The sequence below is a fragment of the Kogia breviceps genome, chromosome 8 (genome assembly GCF_026419965.1).
Source record: "Kogia breviceps isolate mKogBre1 chromosome 8, mKogBre1 haplotype 1, whole genome shotgun sequence".
In the NCBI taxonomy this organism is placed as follows: Eukaryota; Metazoa; Chordata; class Mammalia; order Artiodactyla; family Physeteridae; genus Kogia; species Kogia breviceps.
The window spans coordinates 20852529-20870507 of NC_081317.1; the positions used below are offsets into that span (position 1 = coordinate 20852529).

Consider the following 17979-nt stretch of genomic DNA (forward strand, 5'->3'; position numbering starts at 1 on the left):
CTTTAGTCAGGTAAGCCAACATCAGCTCAGACAGCAATTTTCCACGATCTGGCCTGAACTGATCCTGGAACCCACTATGCTGTTTCATATTTCTCATCGTTGCTTACATAGCGCGTGCGCGTGCACGCACGCACGCACACACACACACACACACACACACACCCCTCTTTTTTAAGTAGAGGGCTCCAAGGATCTCACAGAAATCTTCTCAAATGCCCCCTCCCCCTAGAATCCTTCCTGGATCCAGCCCCTGACAAAATTAGTCACTCCTTTCTCAATACCTTGAAGATACTTCCACTGAAGCAATTTTCACAGTTTTAATCATTTATTTACATATATAATTTATCCATAAGCACTGTGCATCCAACAACTGTTAACTGTGCCTTGTTCACCTTTGTGTGTGTGTGTGTGTGTGTGTGTGTGTGTGTGTAATTATCCATCCATCTGTTTGCCCGTCTCCCAGTGACTCCAGGCCAACTCCCCTAACCTCAACTCCCCTAACCTTTGCTCTGGGGACCTCAGCCAATAACCCTCCAGGAACGGCCCACATAAAGGTCTAAAAGGTCTTGGCCAGACAGTGGGAACTGAACTAATTCTCAAATCAGTTAGCGAGGGTTGGGGAGGAGAGAGTCACCCAGACCTTGTCACACAGCAGATTCTTTCCTTTAGGACTACACAACCAGGGAAGATACCCACACCCTTACTACAGGGTGCTTCCCGTAATATTATTTGAGCATATATGAATAGCAAATGAGCTACAGATGCCTGGACTTTCCTATAAAGGGATGCTACCATCTCCGACTTCCACGGCACGTCTGTGCGCAGGGCTACCACGTTCTTATTTCGCTGCCCTCCACGTCAACCTCAACCTCGTGAGGTTAGCAGACAGATACTATCTCTACTAATGAGGAAGCCGACTCAAAAAGGTGAAGGACTTCTGTATCCAAATGTATGGAAGCCAGTTATCACTCTACTGAGTTGAGCTCAGCTATCTGGTACCTAGTTCAAGGGTGTTATCAAGCTGGATGCCCTTTGCGTGGCTTTCCCCAACCCAACACTGTCCCTCTTCTCCATTCTCTGGCCATAAATCCTTCTGGGTAAACATGAAGCTTCTGTTTTTAAAGCCAGTTGAGGAATGCTTACATTATTCCTTAGGGTCTTAATACAAGTTATCCCCCAGATAACTCCCCTCAAGATATGGTCCCCATGAGAAACAAACGTGGAGGGAAAAGACAAAATCTTAGGAGGAAAGGGCAGGGGCTCAGGTGGACTCAGTGACCCAGGCTCCTCCACCCTCAGAGTCCTCCGGTAGCGGGTTTGCTTCACTGAGACCTGAGTCCTAGAGCACGTATTGTGGGAGGGCAGCACTTTTACAACTCACACCAATTACAAAACGCAAGAAGTGAGAGAATCCCTTGGCTCAACACAAAAGCCTCCTGTTTCATTGTTGCTGCCCTACAGTCAGTCCTCCTTACTGCAGCCAGAATGCTCCCTGGAAAAGGTCAATCAAAACATGTTAACCCCCCTGCTCAGAACTCTGAAAGACATCCATCCAAACACATTCAAAATAAAATCCAGACTCCCTCCCATAACTATCCACAAGGGCCAACATGATCTTATCACAGTCTCTGACCTCATCCCAGACATTCTCCCCACTCCCCTCCAGCTCATCCTGCTCTACACACGTGGCCTTGGCTTATCTGGACCTCAGGGCCTTCACACTTGCTGCTCACTCTGCCTGGAACACTGCTCTCCCCTCCAATTGCCACTGGCCTGGCTCTTCTCCTCAAACAGGTTTCTGCTCAAATGACACCTACTCAGAGAGCCCTTCTCAGCCCTGCACCTTCCATCGTTTTCCAGTCCCTTCCCTGGCTTTGTTTTCATCATAGGACTTAACACTGTCTAAAAATGTATTATATATTAATTGATTATCTGTCTGTCTGACTTCCCACCAGTCTGTAAATTCCACAGGAGCAGAGACTGTGTCTTCTGGAACACAGTAGGTACTCAGTAAGTATTTGATGAATGAATGAGTTGTAGAAATGACCCAACTCAATCTCTTGCCAGTATAAGGTACTCAATAAACGCCTGTTGAATGACAACAAAACTGAGGCTAACCTGGACAGACTGCCCAGCTTTGAATCCTGGTTCTACTCTTTACTAGCAGCATGACTTAAGTAAATTCCTTAATCTCTCTATTGCCCCAGCTTCGCCATTTATAAAACGGGTATAATGGGATTGAGTTACTTAGCATATGGAGCAATTGGAACAGTGCCTGGAACATGGTAGGTGCTGTATCACTGTTAAAATACTCAAAAAAAAAAAAAGGCAACTTGTCTGCAAGTATTCCTGCATCCCCTTTAGACTACGGGGCTGGGTTCACAGTAAACCATAAATGCTGCTGAAAATTAAAATTGCACCTAGAGCCACCGCTGGTGCCTTAACCACACCTTCCTTAATGATTTCCCTGTAGCAATGGATATATCTACAGTAGCCTTTGTGAGAGTTACAACTACATAGTTGATAAATACATGAAAACTCCTCAACGCTCCAAAATATCAATTCTTGCTACGCATTTTCAGTTATAAGAGAATTTCTTCTCCCCACCACCCCTTTTTACTTAGGAAGAGGAATACATAACCAGGCCACTTTGGAAACTGCCCTCGTTCAAAGAATTTCAGTTATAAGATCCACCATGGTGGTCAGCCAGCCGCAAGAGAGATTATTAAAATAATGTTAGTCACCAGCAAAATTCTATATTACATTAAACATAGGGTTTATGAAAGAAAGTGGTATACCTTAAGGGCCAATATGGACTTAATAAAAACACGTCATGCTAAAACACTCTAATTACTCTTTTTGATACTATTAAAGGAGTGCAGACAACATGATGACCTTGTTTCAGAAGAGCTTTTGCCAAAGCCTCTCAAGGCATCCTGACCGCTGCAGGAGAATGAGAGCCCTCTGAATGCACAGACTGTACCTGACTTGCCTGAACTGACCTCCCCCCTGCCAGGCACACAGGAGATGCCTGAAGAATGAATGTGCCCTGCACAAACCGAACAGCACACTCCTGACTGTTGACTTTGCTGTAAAGTTAAATTTAGGCCAACTACGGGCAATCACTTCAAAGGGAAAACCTCAAAATTGTTCCGTTCAAAGATGTTCAAAACAGATCAAAGAACACAGAGTGAACCCTGGAAAAGCTCCAAAGGCTCACTAACCAGGAAATGATCGTGTTTACATTAATAACAATGTTACACACTCATTGAAAAATTATAAATCTAGACTTCTAGATAAAGGCAGCTAATTAGTAAGCTCAGGTCTTTGCTTTCTCCCTCTTTCCCCCTTCCAGATAACGGGAGAGAAAGAGTAGTGGGGGGGGGGGGGGGGCGGGGGCAGATAGTGACTGGAATGAGTACCAGATTAGAAACTAGGAAAGGGCATCGTCCAAATGCCAAAAGGTTTGAAGATTTCCTACTGGAGATAATTGGGACTCAACTGAGAAAAGAACTAAGAGGGATCTTTACCCCATGTCACGGAGGTTACTTAGGGTTATCAAGGTTACCTGAGAAGTAGAAAATGTCCTGAACCCCCACAGACACTCTAATTTGAATTTGCAATTGTCTGGAGGGATGAGGGTATGGAAGGGCCCACAGTGGGGCAAAGGAGGACCCCCAGAGTGTCTGGCTGCTGTGAGCAACGGGGTGCCGGCACAGGCAGATAAACCATGTGAGGACCACCAGCAGAGGGTGCCTTGCCCCCAGGGCTTCATCTAGCCAGGAGGGGTAGAGACGCAAGAGAAAGGTCAGAGGAAGATGAAGGCGCCTGCCTGCACCTTCATGAAGTCAGCTGCTCTGGGTAGGTCCAACAAGCACAAAGGAGGCAAGACCGCAAATTCTGAAAAGGCTGGACTCTACCGAGATGGGGAGAGCACCTAAAACAAGATGGAAGCCAGGCTATACTGGATCCAGACACAGAGAGGAACTAGGCCAAGTCTTCCTGACCGACTGTCCCTGACCCTGGTTTTCTTTCTTCTGATTCCTTTTCCCAAGGCGAGACCACTCATCTGATTTGTCAACTATTATTCCACTCAACCTAAGATCCAAGAAGACAATTCTAACATCAAGTAGATACAGGGGGATCCAGGGAATTCCCTGGCAACACAGTGGTTAGAACTAGGTGCTCTCACTGCCGGGGTCCCAGGTTCAATCCCTGGTCGGAGAACTAAGATCCCGCAAGCCATGCAGTGAGGCGAAAAAAAAAAAAAAAAAAAGAAAGACAGAAAGAAAGAGAGAAAAAGAAAAAAGAAACAGGGGATCCAATAATTCATCTGGTGAGAGGCAAATAGCAGGCCTGTATTACCTCATCAGACACAAGAAAACCGAAAAATATACCAGCCTATACTCATCATTCAGACCCAAGACAACCAAAACATGAGGAAAAGCAGCACAGTCCTTAAGAGCAGATAAATATATACATTTGAAAAGATTTATCCCATAAAACACTACACTTTAGTCCACATCTACCTTGTGCTCCCATTTAAAAAAAAAAAAGTCAAAGTGGAAGAGAACTGTACTTTACTTCACTGTACAGTAGAAACTAACACAACATTGTAGAACAACTATACCCCAATACAAAAAAAAAAAAAGTGGAAGAGGGTGACTTCCCTGGTTGTGCAGTGGTTAAGACTCCACGCTCCCAGTGCAGGGGGCCCGGGTTCGATCCCTGGTCAAGGAACTAGATCCCACGTGCATGCCATAACTAAGAGTTCACATGCCACTGCTAAGGAGCACTCGGTCTGAAACTAAAGGAGCCCGGCTGCCACAACTAAGACTCGGCAGAGCCAAATAAATAAATAAATATCTAAAAAAAAAAAAGGAAGTGGAAGAGGGAATAAAAAAATTAAAGCACAGATTGAAAACAGAAAAGAAAGAGTAAAAGTTATAAATAAAACCAAAATTTAATTCTTCTAAAAGAATTAAATATAGAATTATATTAATATAGAATTAAATATAGAAAGGAGGAGAGGAAAAATGAGCAGGCAATAATGATTTAAATCTTACCTCTGTGTATGATTATAAATTACAAGGATGTGCTATGAATAGCTATGCTAATAAACCTGGAAGTCTCTTTGGCCATACATTGCAGGAAAATGTACGGACAAAGAGAAATGAAATTGTTGTAGAAATCCTAAACAAATAAATAACCTCAGAACTGCTGTCAGAGAACTCTTACTGAAAGGTGAGCTAAGCCCCAAAGGTTTCACAGCTGAGCTCTAATGAACCTCAAGGAGCAAGTCCTGTTTTATTCGAACACTCTAAAACACATTTAAAAATGAAAAAACTTTCAAATCATTTTATAAGGGTTACCTATATCTGATATCAAAATAGTACGACAAAAAAGGAAATTAGATGTAAGTGTAAACTTCGTCAGTAAGATAACAGCAAATGGTACATTAGATGAATTTTTTAAAAAAGAAAGAAAAATAATAAACCAGGATTCAGTCAAACATAATCCAAGAAATCAAGTGATTTAACATTAAGAAATTTATTAATGCTACTTATTACATTAACTGATCATAGGATCACTGTCCAATATAATCATGCCCACAACTACCAAAATGCTTATTGGTATCATACACTGGTAAATATCAGCCATTCCATTAAAATCTCTAAGTAAAATTAAGAAATAACAGGAAGGTTCCTAAATATGTTAAAGAGTATATATATCAGAAAACATCGGCAATGAACCTTGAAAACACTGCTCTAAGTGAAAGAAGCCAGACATGAAAGGCCACATACATAATTCCATTTATATGAAGAATCCTGACAGGCAAATCCACAAAGATAGAAAGAAGACTTTTGGTTGCCAGGGGCTGAAGGGAAAGGGAAAATAGGAGTGAACACTTAATAAATATGTGGTTTCTTTTTTGGGTAACAAAATATTCTGGAATTAGATAGTAATGATGTTTGCACAATGCTGTGAGTATACTAAAAGCCACTCAACTGTAATATAGTTTGAAATGGTGACGTTTAGGGTATGTGAATTAGATCTCACTAATATATTTCTTAAGCAGGAAACAATATAAAACACTGGAGGCATGTCTACAAAATTCAGAAACGAGACTGATACCTAATCACCCCATTATTCAAATCGTTCTGGAGCCTTGAGCTAGCGCAACGGTGTACAACAGAGCTCCACGCATTGCAATCATTCAAGAAGAAACACGCAGTGATCTACCACATCACTTCCTTGCAAAAAGTTGGTTTCTTCGAAAATTAATCTAAAACTATAATACACATTATAGGGAGAAAATGTATTTAAAACTTTTTAAAATGATAAATCTAAACTGATGTCAGGTATTTACTAAATAACATTCAGTGACAAAAGAAGAAGACACAAACCACACGGTAGATTGTAGTATCGTTTGCAATTATTAACTCCGTACCTTTAAGAGGATCATACACACTCACTATTGCCAAGTGACTGCCGACCGGAGGACACATCTCCACTCGAGTCCAGTGACTGTTGGCTTGGCTACGTAACGGGCTCTGGCCAATGGCACATGAGCAAATGTGACCTACACCAGATGGGAGCAGACACTTTAAGAGCCACTGCATGTTTCCATCAGCTCTCATGTGCTCTCTCCTCTGCCCTGAAACTAGCATGTCCCAAACAGGGGCTGTGCCTTCAGAAGGGAAGACTTGTGGAAAAGAGCCATAGCAATGGATTCCCAGCCACCAACACATCACTCGATCTACAAATTAATGTTTGCTGCAAACCTCTGTATTTTTGGAATTTGTGGTTTATTAACCACAGCAAGACTAATAATACATATAATTATTAAAATGTCTATGTAATTTTAAAAATCCCGGTAAGAGATAGTGTGTAAACAATATGGAATTTTAAGATGTAGGGATTTATCTTTTTTTTTTTTTTAGTAACTGTAGAATTATTCAAAATGCATCTTAACCATATGACTTAAGTCCTAGGACCCTACTTGATTATCAGTAGAAGTTCAGTCTTCCTTCTTTCCCACCCCTGCCCCAGAATCCCATCTCCAGTATTCTCCAAAACCTCCAAGATTGCTTGCACGAGTTTCTCCAAGTTCCCAAGGCCCAGCACTCTGTGGTTTCTAGGTTAGCATCGTCTCTGAACAGTCTTACATTTTCCCACTTTGGATTCTGGATCAACACATATGAGGGAAAGACTCTTCTTTAGACATGGGTTAAGAGATCACCTTTAATTATTTTTAGGTTAATAAAGTCGTTTCAAAACTGAAAATGTTTCCCCAGCTTTTCTATTAGAAACTCTCCCTTCAAGTAAAATCCACCCATTGGCCTGATGCAAAAGACGACCTCCAACAAGATCACAAACGAAGTCAAAATGCAAGAGCCCAAGTCCACATTCCTTGGCTCAGTTTCCAATGTCTATTACTAGTTTTTTCTAAGGATCTCCAGACTAGCTATCAGCTCTCCAGACATTCTTGTGATTGTTGGGAGCAAAGATTTTTCTCCCTCTCTCAGATGAATTTAAACTCGATCTCTTTTCATTCCTTCTAAAGAGTATACACTATTTCAACCACAGAGTGAAACACCTAACACACACTGGACAAAGTGCTGACACAGAGCTACCAGGATGTGTTTAAATGACCGTGTTTAAATGACTCAGTCTGGCTGGGCAGACTCTACCTATGATGCAACGCAATATGGGTTATAAGGGAGGTCCATGCAAAATGCAGGAGGGGCGCAAAGGATGCTGGGACAACTGGAGAAGAACAAGAAAATTTGCCAAATGGAAAAACAACATGGTGGGAGAGCTTGGCATGGACATTCATTCCATGCTGAGAAATCACGACCTCTGAAGGAGGAGAAGTATTTCCAAAAGCTTGTCCCTAACTGAATGATAACTAGGACCCACCACCCAAAGGTTCTGCCTCTGTTGCTGGTCAAGTACGTGCATGATCTGGAGGACTCAAACGCCCAAGCAGACAGCTTTCTAAAGATACGACTTAAACCTCCCCTAAAAGTACACAACAAAGAGAACGTGACTCTAACTAAATACCTGCTCACTTTCCTTCCCACCTTGATGCATTCTGCCAACTGAAAGCTGAGTAATAAAGGCATTCCCTTCTAACATTTCTGCACCAAAATCATGCAAGGGCCTGGGGCGGAGAAGCCCTCAGATCATCCAAGTTGTTTGTGTCCCTTATAAGAAAAGACTCGGAAGTAGCATGCACGAGGCCACTCAGGTGGTAACATGACCACCGGGTCTCTGGTCACTCACCTAGGGCCGTGGCTCCACAAACTGGATGCTCCCTAGAAGGAGGAGAGTGACGCACACAGCAGATAAACAGCTCTAAAGACCAGCTGAGAAACAGCTACAGGATGGGCGGTCATCAACAGAGGAGAAATGATGTGTCATAAGGGCCATGAAGTTAACCTACAGGGGATACTCAGTCTAAGGGTCTCATTTCTACGCTCTCCCAACACTAACCCACTCCTTCCACCTCTGGTCTTTAACAGAAGAGGCATGGAAGGAAGGGAGGGAGGAAAGAAGAAAGACAGATAGATAGATCTGGGCTTAGAGTCCACATGACTGGGCTTGAATTCTGGCTTTGCTCCTCAGAGGCCTGGAGTAAGGTACTCAATCTCTCTGAGACCCAGTTTCTCCATCTATGACATGGAGGGTGTAAGGATTAAAGAAAACACAAATAATGTGCTACTTAATCCCTTAATATACGTTAGTTCTTTCCCACCCTTCATACAACACTCCTTAACTGTACCATTTGTTCATCTTACAAAGCTGGTCCTAATTGACATGTTTTTGTGCTACCATCTGACACAGCACTGCATATGTGGAATGCCCTCAGTGTCTGATGAAACAAGTCAGACGCCTATGGGAAGTTAAAGGAAAGAGCATTTTCAAAACAGGGATCTAGATGAAACAATATACTATACAGAGCTGAATATCTACTAGGTGATCAAATACTTGTTGATTAATCATCACCTCAGACCAAACCTTTTCAAGGGCAAAAACCATTCAAGTGAGGAACTGACCGGGGCAGGACTCACTACCAATTCATGTGAAGTGGTTACTGTTAAGTCCAGGCTTACAGCCACACCACTCAGCTGTGCTTTAAAAAGCCTTGAGCACTGAGCAAGACTAAAAGTGTGCTTGCCTCGAAAACAACCTGAAGCTCACCATTCCTCTATAATAGGGACTCTTTCTCTAGAATCCACAGACACCTCGGGCCAAAAATTATGTGCAAGATTTTGCACGTGTACTTGTGAATTTGAATTTTCCTCTGGAGAGAACCTATCATTTTTAGAGTCCCAAAAATACCTATGGGGGAAAAAAGTTAAGCACTCCTGATTCCAAACTGTCTCTCTCAAAAAAGGAAGCAGAAGTATATTTGACCTTCCACGAGCTCTCCAAGTTCAAATTGCCCCCCAGCAGAGCACTCTCACGTTCAATGATTTGTGACGCTCAGACCATTAGGGATAGGGAAGTCCTTAAACCCTCAACCCAAACCTGAAACTAAGCTAAGATGAGAATTTGTTAAACTTGTTCAATTGTTAACAATTTGTTAAATTGAAGGAAATATGTGACTATACTCAAATAGGTCACACTAGCTTGAAACAAGTTTTGACCTAAACGGATTCTTCTCAATACTGGTCTTGTGGCATTAAACACTGTTGTGTTGATTCAGGAGCTAAAAGTGCTGGGAGCTAAAAGAGATGTTTTTCTGTGAAACTCTTCAAAGCCTGAGACATGGGTCCCCCCATGGCATCCTTTTTAGAAGCGTGAAGCATGCCCGCCTCCCCCCAAAAGTGCAGATAGATTTCCAGGCTTGAAATTCACCTGGCTACCTGGCTGCTCCAGCTCTAATTCCCACATTCCTACTGACATGACTCAGACTGGACATAGGGGATTTCTTTTTATTTCCACGGTGAATAGATTTATTGGGAAAGAAGAAGGAACTCAACAACCAAGAGTCTGACCACAGTCTAAACGATAAGGAGTGAAAGAAAAAGCAGGAATAGGACATTCTAAACCAAAACAGCTCAAAAGAGTTTCACAACTAAGTAACCAGACAAGAAAAGTGGGAAAAATGCAGGAAGGAAGGACATGCAAGAAAAGGGCCCTACACTTCATACTGGTCGCTGTGGCCCTCTCATGTGGGCATTTCTGAGCTCAGAGGCAGAAACAAGCCCTGTGAATAAGGGTGAGTGGAAGGATTTCAGACCAGGTACAAATGGCAAGGGACAGAAACAGATAAAGGAAGTCAAGGAAGGAAGGAATGAGAAAAAAAACCACAACCTTATTTTCCTATAAACCATGAGGATAAAACAAAGTCAGAAAGGAGGCAGCTCCCACATGGTGGTACAGGTATCCATCCCCATGGGGAAGCAGGGAGGCTTGTCTTGAAGCCAATACACAAGAGATCAATAAACAGCAAGGATTTCTCAAGATGCTTTCATTTACACTTTACGTATGACAGAGAGAAACGTCAACTGTCCAAAGTGAAGATGACTGTTATTTTTCATTTAAGGTTGCTGTCGCGAGGTGGGTAGAGGCTGATAGATTAAAGGAGAGTCAGCTTTCCTTAAAGCCACTCCTAGGTATAGCTTGTTTGACAAAATTTCACTAAAGATTACATTCCTACAATATATATAATTAAATATGTTTTCAGCATCTTTCTCCAAGGAATCTCTGTGAGATGGCAGAGGGAATGGGACAAAATAATCATCACTTTCTATTTCTTCTATAGACCAAAAGAGAGATGTTTTCCAACACACAGGAGTTTTAAGTAGCCTAATTACCAGGGTACTATCCTCCCTCAAACCACAAATTAGAGAATATGGAAAGAAAAATCTACTTATCCATGTATTCATCCGAACAAACATTTATCAAGTTCCCACTGAGTACCAGGTACTACCCTAGATGCACGGGAAAGCAAGCTGATAAGGGATTTATTTGAGGAATCAAGTTTTGGGGTGGAGTACGGGGTGTGGCACAGACCCAGGACAAATAGCAATGTGATGTAATGAGATAAATACGTGAATAAGGAAAAACTGCTGTGCTGGAGTCCAGAGCAGCCAAGAGTAACTCTGCCCTCCGAGGACGGCTCCAGAGAGGCAGCCCGACTGAACAAGGTCTGGCCTCACATTCCAGCTCTCCTACCAGATATGCGGCAGTAAGAAAACCACTGAAATTCACCAACGTTCGCTGGTCACCCCATCCAGGCGGCCAGGCCGCACGGAGAGTATGGAGAATGTCTGTGAAAGCCCCTGTACACAGCGACTAGCCACTCGGCAGGGAAAAGGTGTTCCCGGCGTGGAGCGCGGCCTCAGCAGAACTGCCACAGGGTGAGATGTGGGGGGCACAGCTGGGGACCATCAACGTGGACAGAACATGAGACGCCCAGGGGCGGTGGCTGGAAGCAAGGCCTGGAGGTCCAATGAGCTCCAGACTCTGAGGGATCTTAAATAACAGGCTTAGGAATTTGAGGCGCACCCCACAGGCAGTGGCTAAGCTTTTAAGCAGGAAAGTGGCACTCCTACATAACTTTTTCTAAAAGACTTCAGAAAAAAACACACAGATCAGATAGAAAGGGGAAGAAATAGGAGACAAGAGGGAGCTCTTGTAATTGTCCAGGCACACCTCCCCCCGCCCCCGAATGGTACCTGAGCCAGGTGGTAGATGCCACGGAGAGGAAAGGACAGGTGAGAAGTGTCATCAACAATAAGGTCGGGTGCCCTGGGAGACTCTGATGAATGTCTCCTCAGCAGAAAAAAACAGTCTGGCCACACCAGGGGGATCATGTTTCAAACACAGGTAAATTACAGAGGATTAGAAATTCCTGCAGGTCCAGCAAAATCGAGTAAACACAAGTTCAACTGCCCTTTGTGCTGTGGTTAAATCCACAAAGCCCATCCTTAGGTCAAGAGGGCAAGTCCTGCCAAAATGACCGTGCTCAGCAAAGGCTTACACCAAGGTCCACCAAGGTCACCAGGCACTTGACATTCTTACCCAGGTGGGAGCTGCCTCCCACTCACCTTCCATCACCTGCTTCAGGGATACCCTGACTCAAGTCCCTTTTCCACTGTCACAGCCAGCACGCTCATGGCAGGAACTCACGGGGGCGAAATCTTGCACCACCATCCACTTAAGGCCAGATGAACAAACAGCTCACAGGCTGTTAGCGCCGCCTGGCTCCAACACCTGGCCAGAGGGTTCTCTCTGTCACCTGAAGCCACCTTTGGCAGAGAGCAGAAGGTGGCCAGCTGAGCACTCTGGGAGCCTGGGCTCTGAAGTGACTCATGACACAACAAAATTCCAAAACAGAAAGCAAACTCTTGGGGCTAAAGAAAGATGACAGGACTTGGAGACAAAAATCCATACTTTTTCACAGCCATCTACACACCACACCTCTAAGTCAAGGGCAAATAAATAAATTAAATATTGTAAGTTCATACCATCCGCTGAGCACTGTGCAAGCTTTACACAGTATTCTCAACCCTTCAAATAACACAAGGGTGGGGATGGGGGCGGGGGTGGAGGGTGGGCTTTATTATCCGTGTTCCTACTAGGAGAGCAGGTCCAGGGAGGTTACAGGACGGGCCCAACGTCACTCAGCCAGTAACAAGCAGAGGCACAACCAGCCCAGCCCTGAGAGGCCAGAGCAGAGGCTGGTGGCTGGCCACCGCCTGCCCCCCTGGTCACAAGAGACTTCGTGGAACAAGCACCTACACAACAAGAGACCCTGTACCCACTGCCACACATTCACCTTTGCATCTGCGGTAGGGCCTGGTGGTGAGCAATCCTTCACATGTGTCCCTTCAAACAATTAAATTCCTGATCCACCAGTGCCAGAGAAAGAAACCAAGTCACCTTGCCTCTCAAAGGATTTTTAAGAGCCAGCCAGCTCCAGAGAAGATCCAACATAAACGACCAGAAACCATTAACAAACAACTCCATCTGGCCATCAGCAATCTCCCATGGACTCCAGAAAAATAAAGCTAGACCCCACCACAGTGTCTGCACATGGAATAAACCTGAGTGGTTAGACACCACGGTGCACGGGCACATCTGGCTTGATTGAACACTTAGCGCTAATGCAGGGGGTGAGGGCTTCTCATCCCCAGAGAACTCTTGGGTAATATATATCCTGCCCACATAGCTTGATGATTCACCCTGTCATTCCCTAAATTGATGGGACAGATTTAGTATATGATAACTATGGAACTTCAAATAGTGAGGAGAGAAGAGATTAGTCAATAAATGCTGATGGAGAATTTGGTTAACCAGTTAGGGAACAATTAAGTTATATTCTTTTCTAACACCAAATGCAAAAATAAATATCAGGTCATGTAAGGAAATAAGTGCAGGGCTTCCCTGGTGGCGCAGTGGTTGAGAGTCCGCCTGCCAATGCAGGGGACACGGGTTCCTGCCCCGGTCTGGGAGGATCCCACATGCCGCGGAGCAGCTAGGCCCGTGAGCCATGGCCGCTGAGCCTGCACGTCCGGAGCCTGTGCTCCGCAACAGGAGAGGCCACAACAGTGAGAGGCCCGCGTACCGCAAAAAAAAAAAAAGAAAGAAAGAAGTGCAATACATCAACTATACCTCGATTTAAAAGCAAGATTAAAAAAGAAAACTAGATGATGATTTATATCAGGGGTTGGCAAGCTTTTTTGGTAAAGGACCAGACAGTAAATATTTCTGGTTTTTCAGGTCACAGTCTCTGTTGTAACAACTCCAGTCTGCTGTTGTGGTACAGAAGCAGACTGTACAGTAGGTACATACAGTAGGTGGACAAATGGGTGTGGCTACATTCCAATAAAATTATGGAATGGACACAGTTATGTCTGAATTATGGACATAACTGTTAGGGACACAGAAGTCTGAATTTCACTAATTTTCACATGGCATGAAATAAACATCTTTCTTTTTTCCAGTCATTTAAAAATGCCATTAAAAAACTCTTAGGACTGAAGGTGTCACGGGTTGGGGATGGAGGACGGGGTGGGCATGGCTATAAAAGGGCAGCAGGAAGAAGCCTTGCTGTGGTGGGACTGTCTGTATGTTGACTGTGGTGGTGCTGGTTACAGACATCTACACACCTGATAGAACTGCACAGAACAAATTACACACATGCACTCACTCACAAATGCGTGCTTGTAAAATGGGTGAAATCTGCATGAGTTCTGTCGATTGTACCAATGTCAATTTGCTGGTATTGTTATGCAAGATGTTATCATTGGAGGAAACTGGATAAAGAGCACCTGGGACCTTCCTATATACATCTTTGGTAACTCCCTGTGAATCTATAATTATTTCAAAATAAAAAGTTAATAATGGGGGCTTCCCTGGTGGTGCAGTGGTTAAGAATCTGCCTGCCAATTCAGAGGACACGGGTTCGAGCCCTGGTCCGGGATGATCCCACATGCCGCAGAGCAACTAAGCCCATGAGCCACCACTGAGCCTGAGCTCTGCAGCCTGCAAGCCACAACTACTGAAGCTGTGTGCCACAACTACTGAGCCCATGTGCCACAACTACTGAAGCCCACGTGCCTAGAGCCCGTGCTCAGCAACAACAGAAGCCTCCGCAATGAGAAGCCCGTGCACTGCAACCAAGAGTAGCCCCCGCTCGCTGCAACTAGAGAAAGCCGCACACAGCAATGAAGGTCCAATGCAGCCAAAAGTAAAATAAATAAAATAAATGAATTTTTAAAACCAAAAGCAGAGGGCTTCCCTGGTGGCGCAGTGGCTGAGAGTCTGCCTGCCGATGCAGGGGACACGGGTTCGTGCCCCAGTCCGAGAAGATCCCACATGCCGCGGAGCGGCTGGGCCCATGAGCCGTTGCCGCTGGGCCGGCGTGTCCGGAGCCTGTGCTCCACAACAGGAGAGGCCACAACAGTGAGAGGCCCGCGTACTGGAAAAAAACAAAAAACAACAACAAAAAAACCAAAAGCAGAATCCATAAAGGAAGAGTAACAGATTTAACAAATTTTTCTCTATGTCAAGGAAACAATAAATGTGAAAAGATAAACAGCAAACTGGGAAAAGGATTTGAACATATATGACCATAGGCTGTTTGCTTCAACGTATTAAGGATTTTGAAAATCAGCACTAAAGACATACTATGTAAAAAATAGACAACTGATGGGAACATATTGTAAAGCACAGGGAACTCTACCTCATGCACTGTGGTAACCTAAATGGGAGGGAAGTCCAAAAGGGAGGGGAGGGACTTCCCTGGTGGCACAGTGGTTAAGAATCCGCCTGCCAATGAAGGGGACACGGGTTCGAGCCCTGGTCCAGGAAGATCACATATTCTGCAGAGCAACTAAGCCTGTCCACCACAACTACTGAGCCCAAGTGCCACAACTACTGAAGCCCACGCGTCTAGAGCCCGTGCTCTGAAACAAAAGAAGCCACTGCAATGAGAAGCCCATGAACCGCAACAAAGAGTAGCCCTGCTCGCCTCAACTAGAGAAAGCCCACGCTCAGCAATGAAGACCCAATGCAGCCAAAAATAAATTTTTTTTTAAAAAGGGAGGGGACGTCTGTATGTGTATGGCTGATTCATTTTGTTGTGCAGTGGAGGCTAACACAACAGTATAAAGCAACTGTACTCCAATAAAAATTAATTTAAAAAACATTAAAGACAGAGCCTGATATAAAAATGGACAAATATAGTAAGTATGGCCAATAAATATTAATTGTTCTGGAATATTACTCAGCCATAAAAAAAGAATGAAATAATGTCATTTGCAGCAACATGGATCTACCTAGAGATTATCATATGAAGTGAAGTAAGCCAGACAAAAACAAATATCATATGATATAACTTATATGTAGAATCTAAAAAAAAAATGATACAAATGAACTTATATACAAAACAAAAATAGACTCACAGACATAGAAAACACACTTATGGTTACCAAAGGGGAAACTGGGGGGGAGGGATAAATTTGAAGTTTGGGATTAACTGTACACATTACTGGACATCCCTGGTGGCGCAGTGTTTAACAATCAGCCTGCCAATACAGGGGACACGGGTTCAAGCCCTGGTCTGGGAAGATCCCACGTGCTGCAGAGGAACTAAGCCCATGTGCCACAACTACTGAGCCTGTGCTCTTGAGCCCGTGTTCTGCACCAAGAGAAGCCACCACAATGAGAAGCCCACGCACTGCAACAAAGAGTAGCCCCCGCTTGCCACAACTAGAGAAAACCCAGGCACGGCAATGAAAACCCAACACAGCCATAAATAAATAAATAAATAACATACATACACTACTTTATCTAAAATAGATAACAGGGGAATTCCCTGGAGATCCAGTGGTTAGGATTCAGCACTTTCACTGCTGTGGGACCAGTTTCGATCCCTGGTTGGGGAACTAGGATACCACAAGCCACATGGCACAGCAAAAAAAATAATAAAAAAAAATATATATAACAAAGACCTACTGTATAGCACACGGAACTATACTCAGTATTTTGTAATAACCTATAAGGGAAAAGAATCTGAAAAAGGATATATATATTACATAATATATATATATTTATGACTGAATCACTTTGCTGTAAACCTGAAACTAAGACAACACTGTAAATCAACTATACTTCAATAAAAAAATAATAACTGTTCAACTTCAATAGGAAACAACAAAATGAAAATGAAAACAAGATATCATTTCTCCTATCAAACTGGTAAAGATTAAAAAGATTACCTCTGGTTCTAAAGCCACACAGTTTCTAGTACATCACATCAATATTTTTACATCCTAAAAAAATTTTAGGACATCTCACTGCCTGGGGACAACAGCATGTGCCTCCCCAAGAAGGGAGAAGCAGCAGCCCACAGGTGCAGAGCAGAAGGTCAGTGCACTCCCGTCTAAAGGTGGCCAGCTCCTGCCCTAAGCCAGGAGCACCATCTTGGACACACAGGCTGGAGATAAGCATGTGTGAAGGCACTGGGGGTACAGTGACAAGTAACCCTGTCCCATGTCTACTCCTCACAAGCTGAGAGAGTCCAGCCTTAAAACAGAGATAATATTTTTATTATTTGCCTGTCTTGGAGAGCATCAAATGAGACAGAATCTAAAATGCTCAGCCAAGGGACTTCCCCGGCGGTCCACTTACTGGAAGCATGAGACTCTGTGCTTCCAGTGCAGAGGGTGAGGGTTCAATCCCTGGTCGGGGAACTAAGATCCCACATGCCTCACGGCCAAAAAAATAAAATGCTCAGCCAAGCACCTAGGTGCTCCAGCTCCAGCTCCCATCCTCCTCTCCCCTTGTCTGCCCTTATCTTTCAACAGCAAACATAATCCTTATCTACATGCTCACTTAAGCTACAGATTGAGAAGGGAAGCACAGTGTAAGGAACAGGGGAACTGAATGATGAAGAATGGAGAGGATCCAAGGGAGGATCCCCAAAGTGGAGCTGATGAGGCTTGCTCTTCCACCATCCTCCTCAGCAGCCCATCCATCACCCCTAATATACTTTGGATACAGAACCTACTGAGGGCTCACAGGCCAGGCCAAGGATGCACAGAATCTGAAGGTAGAACATACCTACTTTTGCTACAGCTTCAACTCCCATCACATGTGCCAGCAGCACCCAATTACTTGCCAATCTTCAGTCTACCAGCAATTCCCCCAGAGTGCCATGAGCTCTCACATACCCTACCACACCTCAGAGAGGGATGCTTCCTCTCCCTGGGATGCCTCCTCCCTCCTTGTTCACCTAGCTAATGTCCCCTTGTGCTCCAAGACTCAGCTCCAAAGATATCCCCGCTAAGATGCCTTCTTTCTCCAATGACCTCCCATCCATGCCAGCACTTGCCCAGTCTAGGTTAGATATCCCCCACTCTGCTCTCATCATGCCCCCAGTGCCTGGTCCTCTCAAAACACTCATCATCTGCGCTGTTACTGCCTGTTTATGTACCCGCCTCTGCCCTGTAAGGT

The 17979-nt window shown here is 44.2% G+C and overlaps 1 protein-coding gene across 2 annotated transcripts in view; it reads right to left on the reverse strand.

Annotated features, from left to right (window-relative positions):
• The window catches only part of SNX30 (sorting nexin family member 30), a 113869-nt gene that overhangs the window by 69913 nt on the left and 25977 nt on the right, over positions 1-17979 (reverse strand). The window lies entirely within an intron of this gene.